Source organism: Mesoplodon densirostris, chromosome 9 (assembly GCF_025265405.1).
Source record: "Mesoplodon densirostris isolate mMesDen1 chromosome 9, mMesDen1 primary haplotype, whole genome shotgun sequence".
Lineage (NCBI taxonomy): Eukaryota > Metazoa > Chordata > Mammalia > Artiodactyla > Ziphiidae > Mesoplodon > Mesoplodon densirostris.
In genome coordinates this window covers 28,212,554-28,230,161 of record NC_082669.1, presented here as the reverse complement: position 1 = coordinate 28,230,161, position 17,608 = coordinate 28,212,554, and the positions used below count along the sequence as shown (strand labels likewise).

At 49.7% G+C, this 17,608-nt stretch overlaps 1 protein-coding gene across 5 annotated transcripts in view; it reads left to right on the top strand.

The window, feature by feature from the left end:
* TNS3 (tensin 3) overlaps positions 1-17,608 on the top strand; it is a 235,501-nt gene that overhangs the window by 29,176 nt on the left and 188,717 nt on the right. For all 5 annotated transcript variants that reach the window (XM_060107511.1, XM_060107508.1, XM_060107513.1 and 2 more), the window contains one exon: positions 17,121-17,232. The gene's annotated coding sequence lies outside the window, so the exon portion shown is untranslated. The remainder of the gene's footprint in view (positions 1-17,120; positions 17,233-17,608) is intronic.

The following is a 17,608-nucleotide window of genomic DNA, read 5'->3' as shown; positions in this document are numbered from 1 at the left end:
CTTAGTTCCCCAAACTCTTCTGGCTGTGTAGGGACCCCTCTTAGCAGGGGAAGAAGGAATATTTAGTGGGCATCGTACCAAAGCCCCCCTGGGCATCATCTGGAGTGAAACTCACAAGAACTGTTTGAGGTCGGTAGTGAGTTTCGCATTCTCGTTAGCAGATGAAGAAATGGAGGCCCAGGGTGATGACTAAGAAACTTGCAGACACACAGCAAGGAGTAGATCGGGTCCAGGGTGCCCCGAGGTGCTCTCTGCGGCCGTTTCTCCAGCCCGCCTCGGTCCAGCCCATCTCGGAGGAGGCAGCGCAGCGCTCTTATGGGCAGAGTCTGTCCCCAGAGTTTCAGATGTGGTCTAGCCAGGTTTGGTCAAAGCCAGGGAATACTGGGGCATTTTTGGTCCGCAGGAGAACTATGGAGGGAGGAAAAGGCTGGGGTTAATCCAGAGATGAGGCTTGGTGACTCAGAGGGCGCTCTCTTGGTGTCTCCTTTCCATCCATACCCTCCTCGTAGGAGCCAGCTCCCTGGCACACCGGGGGAGGATGTGCTGGGGCCAAGTGAACAGGAGGGCTGCCTGGCTGCTGTGTTCTAGCAGAAGGACAGGCCAGGTGTGGCCCCTCCATCCTCACACCCCGCCTGGGGAAATGGCTTGGCTTTGGGACCACCCGTTGGAGGCTGGCTCTGCTGTGGAGCACTGCTCACTAGGCTAAACTTCCCAAAGCCTCTGCTGGTCGCCAAGAGATGGGGATGACACCCCCGCAGAACCGGCGTTTCTGGAGGGGGTGGGAGGTGGAGATTGTCTGTTGCACTGCTGGCATTTTGCGGCCCATCACCAGACCTGACCATGATCTAGATTTTCCTCTGTTAGGGAAAACTCACTCTGAAGCATTTCAATTTGATTGTACTGGCACACCCCAGAGATATCGCGGGTTTGGTTCCAGACCATGGCCATAAAGTGAATATCACAGTAAAGTGAGTCACACCAAGTTTTTGGTTTCCCAGTGAGTTATAAAAGTTACGTTTACACCATACTCTTGTCTATTAAGTGTGCAGTAGCATTATGTCTAAAAAACAATGTACATACCTTAACTAAAAATAACTTTATTGCTAAAAAACGCTAACCATCACCTGCAACGCAGGGTTGCCACGAACCTTCAATTTGTAAAATATGCAGTAGCTTCGAAGTACAATCAAAACAAGGTCTGCCTATACTGGGGAGGAATTTAAAAGGCCAGATGAGCCATGTCTGTTCTCTTCGGACTTGCACGTTCTCTCTCCACTTCTGGTGTTCTGTGCTGAAAGCAGCAGAATACGTCTTATAATTGTGGGTCTCAAGGTTTTGCTTAGGAATTAATTCTGGGGCATCTCTTTGCACTGGGGGTCAAGTGACGGTGCAGGGCTGCTTGGTGGCGAGTGAGGAGTGAGCTCTGGTTGTCCTCAGCGCTCATCTCCCCTCAGTACTAAACGAAGGCCACCTACCAGTTTTCCACTGGCCCATTTCCTGAGGTTAGCTAGGATAGGACGGGGCCCCTGCTTGGCCCCGGGACACTGCCAGGAACTGCAGAGGTCTGAGAATGGACACGAGGACTGGGGGCTGGGGGCTCGGGGTCTTCAGCTCTGCGACCCCGGGCGGGTCTCCGAGTGTGAGATTCTAGGGTAAGAGACCAGAATCGCTCGCGGAGGGCAGAGGGCCCTCCAGGCTTCTAGTTCCCTCCCGGTGGGGTCATCTTGGTGTGCAGAGAGAAAACTCGACTCAATGCACTAGTCTGATATTTATTATTTCAGTCCCCTGCCCCTTCCTGCAGATATTTTCCCCCAGAGCAGGGGGAGCCTGTCAGCGTTGAGGTGGGAGGCTGGGAGGATGTACTCTGTGCCTGTGAGGGCAGAGGCAGGAATGTGGTGCGTGGGGTTCGCTTTCTTCTCTTGGGTTTGCGTATGAGGCCTTGGTGTCCGCTCGGGCAGGAGCGCACACAGCCAGGGCCCCCGTGGTTTGCTGGTGTCTCCACGGACCCTGCCCTTATCCTGACTGCCACACCCTTGTCTCCCTCCACAGGGCAGGTGAGGCAGCTAGGATGCCTCTGCCGCCCCGCCAGGAAGCAGCCCTGTCTCCCTAGCCCCTTCCTTGTCTCTAGGGATGACAAGGAGACAGAGAAGGAATGGCCAGGACAGGGGGACATAACCACTGGGTGGGGGGAGGCGCCAACCTTTTCATCTATCCCTTTCTTTTGCTCTTCTCTGCCTGTTCTTGATCAGGGAAGGGGGGAAAAGCATATACTGGAGGCTGATTTTTGTAGAGGAAGCACGTTTTCTTTGCTTTTTTTTTTTTTGCGGTACACGGGCCTCTCACTGTTGTGGCCTCTCCCGTTGCGGAGCACAGGCTCCGGACGTGCAGGCTCTGCGGCCATGGCTCACGGGCCCAGCCGCTCCGCGGCATGTGGGATCCTCCAGGACCAGGGCACGAACCCGTGTCCCCAGCATCAGCAGGCGGATTCTCAACCACTGCGCCACCAGGGAAGCCCCTTCTGTGCTTTTTGAAGGCGAGGGAAGGAAACGCATGAAAGGAGAGAGTGGAGGCGAAATGCGAACCAGTTCTCACTTCCTTAGCATTGGCCCAAAGCAGTACGCTGAGGAGGTCCCCTTGTCCTGAAAGGGAGCCACGAGACGTGCCCGTGAAGAGCCGCACTTGACGCACCCAAGGATCCGGGTCCCTGGATGGTGCGCCCACCCCGTGGGGCTGCCATTGTCGCCGCCACAGGACTCCCCTTGAGGGGAGGGGGTTGTGAGCTCAGGATGGCAGTCGCCTTGAACTCTGTGTCCAGCTAAGACATTTTGGTGAAATTGGCTGGACTAGATGACCTCCTTTGAGGTCAGGGGACTCATGGTACCGGTTCACTGAGGTTGATTTACTATGACTTTGGTGAGAAACAGAGGGGTGTGGGGGCCAGAGCCTGGAGTGGGAACACAGCCCTACAGTCCTGTGTCCTCTAGGAGGAGGTCATTCCTGCTGCTGGACCGCCCTCGCCGATCAAGCGCCAAACACGTGGCACCTTTAATCTGACTCTTGCCCCAAGGATGTCCCCGGGTTAGGTTTTGTGCCTCTGCTCGCTGGCTCTGCAGTTCTCTGCCCCCTCACCCCACATCCCTGGATCCCCTGGGGACTTGGCTTCCCCTGTGTCCTGTGCCCTGTCCTGCCCTCCCTCATCGTCTGAGGAGCAGGCCCTACTGCCATCGGTGAGATGGACTCATGGGGCTCCTGGATGCCGTCAGGAAGTCCTGAAATGCGACCAGTGCCCTTCGAGGCCCACTGTGTCCTGTTGCCCTCCCGGGTGTGGGATGGAGCAGAAGCCGGCTGAGCGGGGAAGGGAGGAGGAGGACGGTCTTGAGACTGAGGATTTGCCCAAGGGCTGTGCTTGAGCAGGGCCCACGTGCGAGGCCGGCCTGTAGAGTTGGTCCCTGGGCCTCCAGTGGCCAGCATGACTGGTATCCCTGTTTTCCGACCAGGAGAGAAGGCCAGGCATGGAGGTTTCTGCAGATGAGAGCTGGCGACAGCTTACTGGTATCAGAAGCTCCTTAAACTCAAGCAAGAGGGCTTCCCTGGTGGCGCAGGGGTTAAGAATCCGCCTGCCAATGCAGGGGACACGGGTCCCATCCCAGGTGTGGGAAGACCCCACATGCCGCAGAGCAACTAAGCCCGTGCGCCACAGCTACTGAACCTGCGCTCTAGAGCCCGTGAGCCACAACTACTGAGCCCACACGTCACAACTACTGAAGCCCGCGCGCCTAGAGCCCGTGCTCTGCAACGAGAGAAGCCACGACAATTAGAAGCCTGCGCACTGCAACCAAGAGTAGCCCCCGCTCGCTGCAGCTAGAGAAAGCCCACGCGCAGCAATGAAGACCCAACACAGCCAGAAATAAAAACAAATACATAAATAAATTTATTTAAAAAAAAGAATTGCATTAAAAAAAAACTCAAGCAAGAGTCTTTTTTGTTATCAGAGGCAAAGTGCTTTTGAAAGTGCTTTAGGTGGCTCTTGGAAACCCCTTGGCACCTGGAGTCACAGAGCCATGGATGGGTGTGACTGGCCTGTGGTGGATCTTCTGTGTGATGGGGATGGAGGGGTGAAGACAGGAGTCATTGGCCCGGAGTGTTTGCTGACCCCCACTGCAGACTCTGGGGCTGGGAATGAGGGTTCATCTAGCCGGCAGACGGACCCTCCACGCTCAGCTCCCAGGGACCCCAGATTTTGGCCCCTGTGTCCCTCGCTCGGATCTGGCGATACCTGGTCAAGATCAGGGTCAGGCTGTGCCTCTGTGCGGGAGCACCGGCAGTAGAGCCATGCTCTTATGGTGGGTGTGTCCCGTCGAAGGCCACGGTCACTCAGGCTGGCATGGCCAGCCGGCTCTGTCGCAGACTTGCTGTTTTCCCTTTTATAACAAATAAGGGACAATACTTTGAGGCTATGTGGATCTTCTCCAAGGAGTGAGAGGGGCAGAATGGTGAATCATGGCTCTCCTCTGTGAGTTCCCATAATGAGTGGAGGCTGAGAACCTCTACGATCTCTGTACCCCACCCCCTCCACCTGTCTCCTGCCGCCCTCTCCTGCCCTCATCCCTCCAGGCCAGGAGGTGCCTTGAGACCATGCAGGCATCTACGTCTCATCAGACCCACAGCGTGTTCATTTAGCTATTTATTTCTATCAGTAGGACTCCTGGACTCATGAATTCCTATTTAATTGAATGGGTTATAATCAATATTATCACTATTTATTTCGATGTTCAGGTTGTCCCAAGTTTGGCCAGGGGCAATGTCTGCAAGCCCACTCCAGTCCCCTGGTGATGCAGCCCCGTCATTCTGGGAGCATTCCTTTACCCTCTGGCAAAAACAAACAAACAAAAAAAACCACTGCAGGTTCATTTGTAGTATCCCTGGCTCAGATCTGAAACCAGCCATGTCTCCAAGGAGCCCTGATTTCTTTTACTGGGAAACAGTACTTTAAAACCGGGACGTGGGTGCTGGGTGTAACCACTACTGTTGGGGCCTGCTTCAGGCCGCCCACCACGGACAGAGCTGGGGAGTGTATATATGCATGTGTGTATATGGGTGCATGCTTGTGCATGGGTTTGTGTGTGCATGTGCGTGTGCACATTTGCATCAGTTTTGATTTCTGTCAGTATCTGTGTCTCTACATTGAAACCATGAGTTACACCAGCATCCGATTCCAGTCCCCCAACACAGCAATCACTGTAATTTTCTTCCTTTCCGTGTTAGTAAACCCCTTCACCACCAGGTGGTCCCCAGGACACAGTGTGTTCATGTGGCTCCTTCCCGCTCACCGCTAGAGATTCCAGCTGCCCTCGGGGTCAGGCCCTGGCTTGCTCTGAGGGTCCCCTTCCTCTCCACTCCTCCCGGGACCGAGCTCACCACCCCCATGCCCGCCCTTAGGATGCAGCCTCTGCCCGCCTGCCTGCGGTCCACGCCCCGAACGCACACTGTGCTTCAGTTCATGCAAACACCCTGCCTTATGCACAGTGCTTGGTCCCCTGGCTCTTTTCCTGTCTCTTTTTCTGTCCACTTCTCCTCTAGGTCTCAGCCCACCTGTCGCCTGTTTTCCCCAAAGTCCCATGAGTGGCTCAGTGCCCCCTCATAACGCCACATGCAGATATTTCTGCCATCAGGTAAAGAGGAGTTGTTTGTCACCGGAGTCCCCGCGATGCCAGGCACACACAGGCTGCTCGTCAGCGTTCCGGGATGGCTGGGTGAGCGTGTGAGAGAGGGGCCGTGTGGCAGCAGCCCGCCCTCCACTCAGTCGGACGAGAACCCTGGGGTCCTGGATGGGCCAGCCTCGCATCCCGCGTTAGGGTCGCTCTCACCGCAGGGCTTCTGTCCCCAGTCCAGTCTGGGTTCCCAGCCCGGGTTGGTGATGCAGCCCCGAGGCCTGGTGTTGGAGCTTTGCCCGCACAGTCTGGACCCGGGCCCCCTGAAGCCCGTCCTGTGCACGAAGAACCTCCTTTGTTGCTGGGGACTTGTTGCAGCCGGAAGTCAGAGGCAGGCGGTCCGGCCAGCGAGAAGCAGGGAGGACTGCCGTCTTACCAGGGGCAGCCCAGGCTGGCAGCACAGTAGTGGGTGAGTCCGGAGAGGCTAGAGTAGCTGGCTGCATACCTGCCCTGGTTCCTGGGGTCCCCTGGGGTCCCTAGGCTGAGCTGGCCTCAAACCCTCACACTTCAGCTTGCCTCTGAGGGGTACAGGGCAGGAGAAGCCTGGGGGTGGACGGGGCCGGGTGGTGCAGGAGGTTGAAGGGTTAAGGGGGCTAGAGAGGCGGCCAGCTGGCAAAGCGGGGAGTCCCGGCAGGGGTCCCAGTTTTGTATTTGGGGAAGTTCGCTTGGGCTGTGGTGGTCTGGGCTGTAGCCAAACGACTGTCTGTGATCCCTGGTTCTCACTTTGTTGTCATCATCTGTGAGGTGTGATTGCATGCATGTGATTTATTATTAGTAATAAAGTGTGGGAATCTTCTGAACGATGTATCTTTTGATCAAGTGAGAGGAGATTCAGGTGTCCCCTGTGAAAACACCCGTTTGTCTTCCAATCTGGCAGCCATGGGCCTAGGAGCACTGGTGCTCAGGACCATCATTTCCAGGGGCCCCATAGAGTGTGGAGCCCGGTCCTTGAGTTCAAGGAACTTTATCATTTTGGGAGTTACCTGTTCTTTGCTGGGATTCGGGTTCCTTCTGCTGGTTCCATGGGTGAGACAGGTGATAGATCCAGCTGACCTCTGGAAGAAGTGTTTGCATCGTGCGCCCCCAGACAGCAGAATAATGGGCTTCTAGCTCAGCTTGCAGACACAGCTCTGGGCTCCATCTTGTGTTAGACGTTGGGGACTCAAATGAATCTGATACAGATGTGTGTTCTTAGGGATCCTGCAGTCACATGGGGGTGAGGGATAGGTATGAAGAAATAGCACTTCTGAGAGATGTTTGCAAAAACTAAAGTTTAACTACTCTGTAGAAAAAATGAATAATAATGAATCTAGAAAATGAATTAATGAAGAAACGAACGAATGACTATAGAGACAGATGAATAATAATCTTATTTGAAAGATGGAGGGAAATGAGAATGAATGGGTGGCTGCCAGGCAAGGAATCAGAAGACAGAATGGTGTGTTCCTGTGTGTGTGTGTGTGTGTGTGTGTGTTGTTGAAAGTTGAAGAGCAGCTTTGCTATTCCACCCCAGAAATGGAAAGATGGGTATTCAGTGCCAGAACCTGAGAGGTTAATGCTGGCCTTTGAATTGATGGCTGGAATTCGCACATGTGTTAACCATAAAGGCCCAGGTCTAGCCCACCCAGACTGCTCTCCGAAGCTAAGACATTTGGAGTTGCAATCGGAGTTGAAGATCTGAAGTGTTACACCAACACAGGTCATTAGTATTGCACCCTGGGCTGGGCATGGAGGCAGGCCAAGTCACTAGGGCACACAGTTCTGCTCTGGGCACACGGTGAGCCAGCAGGTCTGAGGCCATACAGCTCCCTAGGCCATGTGCTACTATGCGTGGGCCTCCTCTACAGGACCCCACGGAAGGAGGACGTGGCCTCAGCCGAACATGTCCACTCTCAAGGGAGCCTTTCCCAGGAGTGGGTTGCCAGAGCTTTCCATGGTGGAAAGCTTAGATCCACTGCTGCACGACCCCAGCCCAAGACAATTCAGTCCTGTGGGGTCTGACAGGCATTGAAACAGGGCCATTCTGTCTGTGGATCATGCCGACCCACCCCTCTGGGCTGTCCTTCAGGCTAAGTGACCCTTCCACTTTCCAGGTGTCTGACTTCCTCTTCATGTGACACCTGGTCCTCACCATCCCAGTCACCTCCATCTCCTTAAAAAACATTAAGAACAGGTTTTTAATTTCCTTCTAAAATCACAGACCCAGAGAGGAAAATGGGTTGTGAATCTGCTGGGAGCTGGATGGCACTCTGGATGGTAAGGAGATGGAGGGGTGTGGTGGATCCCAGACCCCAAGTGTGGAAGGCGCCATAATCGTGCGCTTTGAGCTTGCTGGAACCTCCACCTGGTTCTCATCCCTCTTTGGCAAGGCTGCTGCTGCTTGTTTTTCTTAGTCGAAGAAGCAGATTGGAAAGAAGGCCTTTCTGCAGTAGAGTTTTCCTGCTTTGCACTCCAAAGCCACTGTTTGCTAGCAGTGTAGATTACCAGTGATACTGACCATTACAGATGCAGGTTTCCTGGACAGTATACAAGATTTAAAATCCCCGAAGGCAAAGAGCCTGCGGGTTTTGATTTTAAGCCCCTGGGTCTGCATTCTTGGAGAGGTCTGAAATCCTAGTCAAGCCGTACTCCAGCCAGAGGCGGGGGTAATCCAGTGGGAGGGCGGAGGGCGATGGAGGGCAATGGAAGGTTTGCCCCCCAGCCCTGCCCTAGGAGGCGTTTCTTCTCCACTTTTCCTGGGTTTGGCTGAGAAGCCTTTTGCCTTCTCTCTGGAGCTGCGTCTGGGGTGGGGGAGGGAGGGCTAATTCGTGTCAGATGGAGGGGCGCCGGGGGACCGTGCGCTCACTCTTCTGGCTTTTGTTCCCGGCATCTGACTTCTGACGGCAGAGTGGACTTGGAGGTGGCGGCCGCTTCTTTCCGGGGCTCCCGGGGTCGAACTTTTCCTGACGCCCAGACGCAGGGGCTCAGGAGGCATACCTGCCTGGCACCGCCGCCGGAGAGGGGTCCGCGCCTGCCTCGGCCTTCCTCGCCCGGCCCGGCTCTCCGCGGGGGCCAGGGCGGCCATGCGGCTGCGCGCCCTGACACCCGGGCCGCCTGGAGGGTGCGCGCGCGGGGCGCGGCTGCGCCGGCACCGGCGCCAGGTGAGTGGGAGCCCCGAGACGGGGGAGGGGCGCTGGAGCAAGGGTCGGGGTGCTGGGAGCGGGGACGCGGGCGCGCCGGGCGCGGGGACGGGGTGGGGGCACTTTTGGGTTGGTGTGCGCGTGTGCTTGTGTGTGCCCGCGTACCCCAGTCTGAGTGCCGATGTGCAAGTGTGTACGGGTGCCCGTGCACTCTTGTTTGCGCGTGCACGTTCGTTCACGCCTGTGCCCTTGTCTCTGCGCGTGCTCATGTGTCCGCGTGTGTCCTTGTTTGTGCGCGCGTGTGCACTTCCGCGCGCGTGTCCCGCGTGTGCCCGTGTATGCGCGTGTTACTTGCGCAGGAAAGGAAGAGAGAGGGAGAGCAGGGCTTTGCCTGGTGGGAGGCCGGCGGCGCCCTGGTGAGCCCACATGGAGTCGGGGACAGTTCTGGCTTAATTTTCTAATCCAACTCCCTCTTGAACACACTTCCTTGGGCTCCTTTCCTGGGATGGAAGTAGGACGTTGGCAATTTCGCGGACTCGCTTCGTAGCCTGTGTTTCTTGCAAAGGAAGAGGGTGCTTAGCTCTATGGGTATGTGAGGGTGCGCTAGCATTGTTGCAGAAGTGTAAGTTAACCAGAGCCATGTAATGATACCTGGTCCTGGGACGGTCCTCCATGGCGTTTGAATCAAACACAGCAGATGCCGGGAGGCGGCTCCTTGCTAGGTTCAGCAGTCCTTTCTCTGAGTGTAATAATTAGGCATTTTATTGCATTCGTCTTCCCGGAAATGTATGTAAGGTTCTGAGGAGTGAGAGTTTGTCAAAATGTCAGCTACTTCACATCACTTTGAGTTGTGCTGCATTCTATTTTTAGTTTAACAAACACTATTGCTGGGAAGCTTAGGGGATGGTGTGTGGTATGCAGAGGGTGTCCCTGTACCCTGGGTCCTGTGGCTGCTGGTGGGTGGAAACATCTCTGGGCAGGAACACCCCAGAGGTTTGGGGTCCACTCTGCCTATGCAGGAAGTTTTCGTGGCGTTTAACTTCAGAGTCAAGTTGCTTGGTGTTTTTGCTCAGTATCTGCCCCCCTAGAATGCTACTGTAAGCTTCCAGGTATGAAAACCCACACCTAAATCCTCTTTCCTGAAAGGAAAATATAGCTTGGATTGTGCTGATTTAGCCTTTGTGCGGGTAACTGTTGCTTCCGGAACATTAGCCCAGAGAACCTAGCAGAGAGGTCTGTGAGGTTTTGCATTTTCGCAGAGCAGCGCAGAAGGGTAACCTTCTGCGCTGCTGTGGAGCACTTCAACTGGCTCAACTTTGCAGAGATTTTTCTTTCTAAAAAGAGACCTCACAATCAAGACCAGCACTAATTACCCTGAACCCCTCAGGGAGTCCTTGTGGAACCCGCAGCCTTGCTCTCTACCCTTCCAACTGCCTGCTCCTAACAATTAAATGCAATTTAGATTCCTGAACTGAGCCTGCTAAATGCTTCAGCATTTTGGCCTCCCCCCACCCCCCTCCCCGTCTCCCCCCTCCCCGTCTCCCCCACTCCCCCCTGCACTCATCAGCCCCGCCTCTTTGGGAGAAATGAAAGCACAGTATCAGGTGAAAACAAAGGCAGTCTAATCCTGTCTAGGCTCACTTCACAATGGAGATGTTATGTACAGATGAAGCGTGAGCAGATGTTATTACACTATCTGAAATGAATTCCTCCGCCATCCAGCCATTAAAATGGCTTCAGCCTCCCTACAGCACCTCTGCTGTTTCCTTCCTCCAGGCTTCTAGCTGTCGCCCAGCCCGCAAGAATATCACAGGAACACAGTGCCTCTTTCTCCCTGGTTATAATAAAGGTATTTGCAAGGAATAAAAGGTCACAGTATACCCCGCTGGCCCACAGAATACGGCCAGTTCATTCAGTCAACAAATATTAATTGAGGGTCCATGGTTCACTGTCTGCCAGGCACTGTGCAGGGGCCTTGGAAGACAAAATGGATAAGCGCCTGGTGTCCTGCCTCTAGGAAATTACACAGGAGAGAAGGCGTGGAAACAAATAACTGAAATATGAGGGAGGGGGGAAGTATGTGCCAGCTGACGGGATTACGATAGAGGGCTGTGTTTGTCAACTACTTGAATGCCTACTCCTGTCTGAGCATGAGACTCAGGTGGAGACTGGGTCTGAGCCCATATCCCTTATCTGTTGGCTGTGTGGTCTTGATCTTGCATCCTAGTGCCCCGTTTGTTGAACAGTGGTTACAGCACAGAAGGGCCCTGCCAGTGTCATGAACTTCATGATAGCAGCACCTTCGTCCCTCTTTTATAGGCATGGAGTACAAGAGCCCTGCTCTCAAAAAGTATACAGCCTCTTGAGAAAACCAGAAACAAACACGTGAACAAGCACGTAATAATCGTGCCTTACCATGTATGAGGAATAGCTTCTTATAGTATGGTCCATTATGTCGTGGAGGCTCTCAGTCCCAGCTGCAGATCAGAATCACTGGAGGAGATTTGAAAAAATCTGTAGTCTGGTCCCACCTCCAGATAATCTGTTTTAATTGGTCTGGGGTGGAGCTTAGGCACAGCTGTTTTAAAAACTCTGCCCAACAGAAGACCTAAATAGACATTTCTCCAAAGAAGATATACAGACGGCCAACAAACACATGAAAGAATGCTCAACATCATTAATCATTAGAGAAATGCAAATCAAAACTACAATGAGATATCATCTCACACCAGTCAGAATGGCCAACATCAAAAAATCTAGAAACAATAAATGCTGGAGAGGGTGTGGAGAAAAGGGAACACTCTTGCACTGCTGGTGGGAATGTGAATTGGTACAGCTACTATGGAGAACAGTATGGAGGTTCCTTAAAAAACTACAAATAGAACTACCATATGACCCAGCAATCCCACTACTGGGCATATACCCTGAGAAAACCATAATTCAAAAAGACTGATGTACCAAAATGTTCATTGCAGCTCTATTTACAATAGCCTGGAGATGGAAACAACCTAAGTGTCCCTCATCAGATGAATGGATAAAGAAGATGTGGCACATATATACAATGGAATATTACTCAGCCATAAAAAGAAACAAAACTGAGCTATTTGTAATGAGGTGGATAGACCCAGAGTCTGTCATACAGAGTGAAGTAAGTCAGAAAGAGAAAGACAAATACCGTATGCTAACACATATATATGGAATTTAAGAAAAAAAATGTCATGAAGAACCTAGGGGTAAGACAGGAATAAAGACACAGACCTACTAGAGAATGGACTTGAGGATATGGAGAGGGGGAAGGGTAAGCTGTGACAAAGCGAGAGAGGCATGGACATATATACACTACCAAACATAAAATAGATAGCTAGTGGGAAGCATCCTCATAGCACAGGAAGATCAGCTCGGTGCTTTGTGACCCCCTGGAGGGGTGGGATAGGGAGGGTGGGAGGGAGGGAGACGCAAGAGGGAAGAGATATGGGAACAGATATATATGTATAACTGATTCACTTTGTTATAAAGCAGAAACTAACACACCATTGTAAAGCAATTATACTCCAATAAAGTTGTAAGAAAAAAAAAAACTCTGCCCAAGTGATTCCCATAGACTGCCAGTGTTCATAACTGGTACCTGCCATAGCATTTGATTATTTACAGTAGCTTGGTTAATAGGTAGGAGGGGGCGGGTATCCTTTCCCTTGAAGAGAGGTATGACTTGCCCCGGGTCATAGAGCTTGTACTGCAGGTGGCAGAACCAGTGAGAAGACTTCTGCATGGTGCAGGACACTTTGCCTCATTTGACAGGCTTGACAAGATCAACACCAGGGGATATGTGATTGAGTGATGAGACTGATGTAGGATTGCTGAGGAAGTTGAAGTGGTCAGGAAGGACTTGTGGGGAGGGTGGGACTAGAAATGGTCACAATAGAAAACTATAAGTTACCAGCATTCTAGACAACTTGAATAGCAGGGGAAAGTTTGGGCATGGGCAAAGCATGCTTTAAAGTTGGAATGGCATGTCGGAAAGAGTTCTCTGCCAATTCCAGTCCATTAGTAGTTGCACATGGGGTTCTCCTTGTCGGTCATTGGTCAAGGAATACGGGGTTGTGGTCTGTGTGCTGCGTATTTGCTTTTCCTTTTATCAGTATCAGAGGAGCATTTGCTTTGTTGAAAATTAGGATTCAAGGTGTTCATTCAGTACCTCATATTTATTAGTTATGTAGAATCCAAAGAACATACTTTCTTTGAAACTCTTTAGTTTAATGTTTTTATACTGAAGACACATTTTCAAAATATAATAGAAAACATCACATTGTACACTTAAATATGTGCAGTCTTCAAAGTTGTTTTGGGAGGTTTTTTTTAGAAGATGTTGTTGGTAGGAGTTTATTAATTAATTAATTTATTTTTGCTGTGTTGGGTCTTCGTTTCTGTGCGAGGGCTTTCTCTAGTTGTGGCAAGTGGGGGCCACTCTTCATCGTGGCGCGCAGGCCTCTCACTATTGCGGCCTCTCTCGTTGCAGGAGCACAGGCTCCAGACGCGCAGGCTCAGTAGTTGTGGCGCGCAGGCTCAGTAGTTGTGGCTCACGGGCCTAGTTGCTCTGCGGCATGTGGGATCCTCACAGACCAGGGCTCGAACCCGTGTCCCCTGCATTAGCAGGCAGATTCTCAACCACTGTGCCACCAGGGAAGCCCTGTTTTGGGAGTTTTAAGTGCTTTGCATTTAAATATGAATTTTAGGATCAGTTTGCCAATTATAAAAAAAAGAACCTTCTGGGATTTTGATTGAGATTTTGTTGAATCTATAGATTCTATGGGAAGAATTGTGTCTTAATTACATTGAGTCTTCTGACCCATGAGCATGGTATATCTCTCCATCTATTTATATCTTCTTTAATTTCTTTCCACAGTGTTTTGTAGTTTTTAGTTTATAGGTCTTTTGCAATTTTGTTAGATTTATCCCTATTTCATATTTTTGATACTAATATAAATGGTAATATTTTTTGAATTTCAATTTCTGGATGTTTATTGCTGGTATGTAGAAATACAATCAGCTTGTACATTCATTGATCTTGTATCCTTCATCTTTGCTAAACTCACTTGTTACTTCTGGAGCTTTTTCATAGATTTCATCAGCTTTTTCTCCATAAACAATGATGTCATCAGTGATTAGAGACAGTTTTTACTTTCTCCTTCCCAAACTGGATACCTCTTATTTACTTTTCTTGCCTCATTGCACTGATTAGAACTTCTGGGACAAGGTTAAATAGAAATATTGATTGCAGAAAACCTTGCCGTGTTTCAGATCTTAAAGGGAATGCATTTAGTCTTTCATCATTAAGTATGATGTTTGCTGTAGGTTTCACATAGACAGTTTTATGAAGTTCAGGAAGTCCCTTGCTATTCCTATTTGACTTTTTGCTGGGTAGGTACAGAATTCTAGATTGGGTACAGAATTCTAGATTTTCTCAGTACTTTTATTGCTACAGTGTGTTTTCACTTGCTTTTTTTTTTTTTGAATGAGAAATCTGCTGTTATGCTAATGATTGCTTCCCTGAGTGTAATGTGTCTTCCGCCTCCACTGCCCCTGGCTGCTTTTAAGATTTTTTTAAAAATTGAAGTAGAGTTGATTTACAATGCTGTGCTAGTTTCAGGTGTACAGCAGAGCGATTCATTTATATATATATATATTTTTTCCCAGATTATTTTCCATTATAGGTTATTACAAGATATTGAATATAGTTTCCTGTGCTATACAGTAAATCCTTGTTGCTTATCTATTTTATGTATAATAGTTTGTATCTGTTAATCCCTACTCCTAATTTATTCCTTTCCCCCATTCCCTTTTGGTAACCATAAGTTTGTTTTCTATGTCTGTGAGTCTGTTTCTGTTTTGTATATAAATTCATTTAAGATTGTCTCTTTATGACTGGGCTTGAGCAATTTGGTTATCGTGTGCCTCTGATGTAGTTTCTGTCACATTTCTTGTGCTCGAGATTTTTTGAGTTTCTTGGATCTATGTGTTTATAGTTTTCTTCATGTTTTGGAAAAGTTTCAGCCATTATTTCTTCAAATATCCCTCCACCCACCCATCTTCCTTCAGAGGCTTGAAGGCTGCTTAAAGTTGTCCCACTGTTCACTTATTGCCCTTTTGTTTGTCTATTTTTTTATTTACTTAGGTTGTCTTTTCTTTCCATGCTTTATTTTGGTAAGTTTGTATGGTGTTGTCTTCAGATTCACTAATCTGTTCTACTGCAGTGTCTAATCTGCCAATAATCCCATCCAATGTATTTCTCATTTTAGATATTTACATTTTTTCTATAAATGTTTGATTTGGATCTTTCCCTACCTACCTTTTTGAACAAATGGAATATAGTTATAATACCTCTCTTAATATCTTGTCTGCTTATTCTTGTCAGTTCAGGGTCACTTTCAGTTGATTGATTATTCTCATTATGGGTTATGTTTTCCTGTTGCTTTGCATGCCTGATAATTTTTGATCGGATACCAGACATGGTGAATTTTACCTTATTGGGTGCTGGATATTTTTTTATTCCTACAGATATTCTTGAGCTTTGTTCTGGAATGCAGTTAAATTACTTGGAGAGAACAGGAGCAGTGCCCAGTCTACAGTTAATCTTTCCCCACTTTTGAGGCAAGATCCTTCTGTTTTCTGTGCAATATCTGCTGAATCTTGAGGTTTTCCAGTCTGGCTGTGGGAAGAAGGACTATTCCCAGCTCTGTGTGAGCACTGTTTCCTCAAATCCTCTCTGGTGATTCTTTCCCCAGCCTTGGGGGTGGCTTCCTCAAACACGTGTGTGTAAACACACATGTGTGTGCACACGCACACGGACACACGCTCATCAGTACTGTGCTGAATGCTTCAGAGGGCCCTTCCGCAGATCTTAAGAGTTCTTTGCAGCTCTCTCTTCTCTGGTGCTCTGGCTAGTGAACACTTGCTGGCTTATTCAGCCTGAACTCTTAACTCCTTTCTTCAATCCATGTAGTACACTGGTTCCCCCTTCCCTCTCTGCATCCTGGAAGCTTTCTCCATGTAGGAATTTGGGGCATTCGTAGAGCTCACCTCACTTTTTTCCTGCCTCTGAAGAACTAGATAGGTTAACTTACCTGTTCATGAACACCCTATAAAGAGAATCATTCACTGTGTGCTCGTGTCTGTCTTCTTTCATTTAGCGTAATAATGCTTTTGATGTTCATCCATGATGTTACATGTATTAGTAGCTTGCTCTTGTGTATACCCAAATGATATTCCATTTTATGAATATACCATGGTTTGTTTATCGAGGCTCCTTGTGATGGGCATTTGGGTTACTTCCTGTTTGGGGCAGTTTTAAATAAGGTGGCTCTGATCGTTATTGCACGTGTCTTTGTGGACATATGTATTTTGGTGTCTGTAAGAGTGGAATTGCTGAGTCATAAGATTGGCGTAGATTTAAAAATATGTATAAGAAATTGTCAAGCCGTTTTCCAAAGTAGTTGTACCATATGTCTCCCATTCTCGGCAGCGTTTCGTCTTCTCAATGAATTTTAGCTCTTCTGGTGTGAGTCACGGCCTCTGTGAGTCCATGTGGATACAGGTTACGTTAGAATACACTGTCTCATATCAGCAAATGGGAATATGATTGGTGTTTGGTTTCGAAGGCAAATTGAATTTTCATAAGATCCTCAGCTACAGCTATGAGCCTTGACACTACAAACACGGATTTGGTGCATAAGTGTTTCACCTTGTCCCGGTGCCGGTGTGTGTAATGGGTTCAATTCTGTACCAGGTTTAAGGAGGAACTGCTATCTTGTCACCCTGGTCTGGTGACAGCTTCTCCTCAGTACATCAGTTCAGAGAGGCTAAGTGGCCAGAAAGGCCAGTTGGTTAGTGACCTCTGCTATAATTGTGCTGTTTGCTGATCGTTTCTTCCAGAGGAAGAAGCGTTAAGATTCTGGGAACGCATGTGGATTCCTTTGTCACAGAAGCAGTGGCTGTAAGCCTGCAGTTTGTAAGCTAATACGCAATCACATAAGCCCTTCACCCAGGGGATTATGAACTGGTAGCGTGTGGGCCGCCACCAGGGCCCTGGCATCGGGCGTGCTGACGGGGCATCCCAGGCCCCTGGGATCCCAGCCTTGGCAGGGTGCTGTCTTGTTCTTCTCTGTTTGCCTGGTCAAGTTCCTGTTTCAGCCCTTCACCAACTCGGCTGGATTTATTATCTCCTGAAAGGGAAAAGAAAGAGCAAACGGACTATGAATGGAAGAGCTGACACTTTCTCTCTCTACTTTTTCAGCCAGAAGAGTTAACTTCGAGTCTGCACAGTTTTAAGAACAAGGCCTTTAAAAAACCCAGAGTCTGTGGGGTTTGCAAACAGATTATCGAAGGTCAAGGGATTTCATGCCGAGGTGAGTCCGCGTTTATCGTTCCCATGCTGATTAAACCGAAGCAAGCAAACAAACAAAAAACCAAAATGAAACCTTCTTTCAGGAGTTTCCAAAAGTTAAATCACGGAATTCCCCATCTCAGCCTGAGTTTCCCCCTACCCTCACTGGGCCGGGACTGACCGTATTTACACAGATATGTACTCATGAGAACTTTTTCCAGCAAGAGCAAAGCTAGTCATATGGGAGAGGGGGCAGCAATGAGTGGCTCATGACGTATCTTCCGTCTGTCCTGTAGTGTCGGTAGCTCGGGTTATTCTACTTTCTGATCTCTTAGCACAGTTTACAGATGAAAACTTGCGGCTCTTTTGAGTGAGGGTCATCGCGTTACTGCCCTTTC